Source organism: Rattus norvegicus, chromosome 1 (assembly GCF_036323735.1).
Source record: "Rattus norvegicus strain BN/NHsdMcwi chromosome 1, GRCr8, whole genome shotgun sequence".
Lineage (NCBI taxonomy): Eukaryota > Metazoa > Chordata > Mammalia > Rodentia > Muridae > Rattus > Rattus norvegicus.
Genome location: NC_086019.1, coordinates 237,574,795 through 237,577,859, shown reverse-complemented (window position 1 = coordinate 237,577,859; position 3,065 = coordinate 237,574,795). Strand labels below are relative to the sequence as shown.

The 3,065-nt window shown below is 42.6% G+C and overlaps 1 long non-coding RNA gene across 1 annotated transcript; it reads left to right on the top strand.

The window, feature by feature from the left end:
• The first annotated feature begins 1,567 nt into the window (after nucleotides 1-1,567).
• On the top strand, nucleotides 1,568-2,288 carry LOC134484920 (uncharacterized). Its single transcript, XR_010062729.1, has 2 exons — nucleotides 1,568-1,926; nucleotides 2,038-2,288. It is a non-coding gene; the product is annotated as an uncharacterized LOC134484920 (long non-coding RNA).
• Nucleotides 2,289-3,065: the final 777 nt, after the last annotated feature.

The following is a 3,065-nucleotide window of genomic DNA, read 5'->3' as shown; positions in this document are numbered from 1 at the left end:
GGATGTCCCCTGACATGTGTAAAGCTAGTGTTCACTGTGGCCTTCACCAGAAGTTTTGAAACATTTTCTTCCATTGGAGCTCTGTACTAAGTGGAGGAGGCCTCCAGCATGCTCGCAACTGTTTACATTTGCTTTGGTTACTCTGTGTCTTCCGTGTTTTCCTTTGAATTTGAAGACTGTTTTTGCTAGTTCCATGACAAATATAACGTGGATTTTTCATAGTGACTCCCATGGATTTGGAGACTGCTTTCATGCTACAACTGTTCCCATTATTAATTCCACCAAGCCATGAGTATGAGAGGCCTTCCCACAGCCTGGAGTCTTCAAAATTATTTTTTAGTTCCAAGATTTGTTTTGGAGAGGTTTTTCATTCATAAGACAGTGGTGTGGTGAAATTATCCCCATTATCAGAGCAGCGCCTATCTAACCTTTGTGTCCACTGGCATTTACCTTATAGACCTGGGAGACTGAGCATTCAATGAGCGTGTTCTTGTAAGTGTTGTGTCTTTTATCCTTATTACCATGTAGTGGTTGTTTTTATCTCTTCTCAGTTACATTTTGATTTGATGTCTACTTTATTAGCTATAAGAATAGTTAGACTGGCTACTTCTCAGATTCATTTTACTTTGTGAAGTTTCTTCTACCCTTTAAGTCCGTCTATGATGGGTGTCTTGCAAAGAAGGTACCTTTTGGGAGTTATATTCACACACACACACACACACACACACACACACACATATGAAGGTATATGTATTATATAAGATACATAGCTACTACATTATATATCTGAATAATATATATTTGCCCTCCAAATTCCAGTGAGCCAGTCTGTCTGTCTGTATTGATGAGATGAAGCCACTTAAAATTGTTACTGAGATATGTTTACTGGTGTGTAATTTTGTTTGTTTTTTCAAATTGCAATTACAGGCTGCCTCCCAGTAACCTGATGAAGGAAACAGTAGGAACAAGAAACACTAGACTCTATTTCAAAGAAAGAGAAACTCTAGAAATCCACAAAGGAAGTGAAAGGATACATGAAAACAAGGGGAGGATGCGGGTGGGAATATAGGCAACCAAGGGTAGAAAGGAAGCAGGACTGGACTTCAGTGGTACAGCTCCCTGGCAGGGACAGAGAAGCAGAAACGTTTTCCCAATGGACAGTTAGTCATGCACACAAGTCCACAGCCAGCACGTGCCTCAGACACAGTGATGGGGTTTGGTGAGAATAATTTAAGCAGAAGGGAAGTCACGTTATGTTACTCTATATGACTCAAAGGGTGGCAGACAGGTACTATCTTGCAGAAAACATTGTTTAAAACTGAGCCACAGCAGAGGCCTGAGAATAGGGAGCACAGGCAGAGAGTCCCAATTAGGCCTACCCCAGCCCCGGGGTGACAGAAGGTCCAGGAAAGGAGCTGTGGAAAGCAGAGAGGTCAGACACTTGAAGCAGAAGAACGCAGGAAGCAGGAGGTTCTCCTCGGGCTGAGATGTTGTCTGCCTTATTCCTCAGAATTGCAACTCGCCCTCCAAATTCAGACATTCCTTCCTGGAGGAAAGGAGCCAATCACGAGCTTCCTGTGGTAAACAGGAAGTTAACAGAAGGCCACATATCCAGGAAGAATAGATGCTCGGAAGATTCTTGAGGCATCTTCCATCATAAATGGGAGTGAACACTTGCTGGTGGTGGAGAATCTGACCAACCAATCTGTGGAAACAATGATTGTGGAGCTACCTGTGGGCTGTGAAGAGAGCGTCTGGCTTGCAGGGTTTCAGGAGTCTTCACTCATTTGGGGGTGGACTTGTGTTTACATCTACTTTTGAGCTATCCCTGCACCTTGTACAACCCTCACTCATATGCGTGTTAGTAACCACAATTTAAAAAGTGATGTGATCGTTACTTTGGTCTGTCATGGCTGCCTTCCTGGGGTAAGTAAGTGCGTGTGTGTGTGTGTGTGTGTGTGTGTGTGTGTGTGTGTGTGTGTGTGTGTGTGTTGGATGTCTCCATGGAAAACTTGTCACGCTGTTGTATGTCTCCAGGAAAAACTTGTCACGCGAGAGTAATACACAGGGGAAAGTAGCCCCACCTCAGAAGCCAGGATGAGGCCTCATCAGCTAAGTCTGAAACTGGAATGAACAGCTCTGAGCCTGAAGTGAGCAAGTAGATCAACCTGTGGAGCCCTGCTCTAGTCATTTCTAGCTCTAAGTTGGAAATCTGTATTTTGATTATTTCCAGATGTCAACAGACACCTTGCCCTCCCAAGTATATTAAATAAAAGAAAATTTGGTTATGAGTTGTCTTTTTCCCCACTTGATCACGAACGTAAATTGGTTCGTTGTATCCACTTACTTAAGAGGAACAAATGCAAGTTTATTCGTTGTAGAGAGTTTTGAAAAAATACAGGAAGTTTCGGACAACCAAAATCCCAATGCAGAAAGCACCACTCTTAATTCTACTGTGAGCTTTCTCTTGGAATGTTACTGTTGGGCTTCTGAATACAAACATTGTATGCTTATTCAATTATGCAGGCCAATTAAAAATTGGTTGTGGGGATATAGTTCAGTGATTAAAGCATTCGATTTTGATGTGTAAAGTCTTGAGTTCAACCCCAAGCACCACAAGGAGAAAAACAAAGAAAGAATTGCTAGGCCTGAATTGATATACGCCAGTCATGCCATCACTTGCCCTGCTGAAGACAGAGAATGTGGAGTTTAAGGTCAGCCTGGGCTACAATGCAAAACCCTGTTTTAAAGCCCGAGTAGACTGGTGCAGATACACAGTGAAAAGGGAAGGGGGTCCTCAACCTTCTAAAATCAGCCTTAAGCTCCCAAACATGGAAACCACAGAGAGTTAATGATAATTGACATCATATGTTTCTTATCAAAGCGTCCCCACGAAAAGTAGCTCAAGAGAAAATTCATAAATACTTGCCTTGACCACAGTCTACCAATTCTCTTCCGCACTGGAGCCTCCAGCTAATTTGTTGACTTAATTATCCAAGGCACAGGAAGGTTAAACAGAGTGATAATCTGATTTTCCCTGATTGCTCATCACCAAAGAAAGTGGG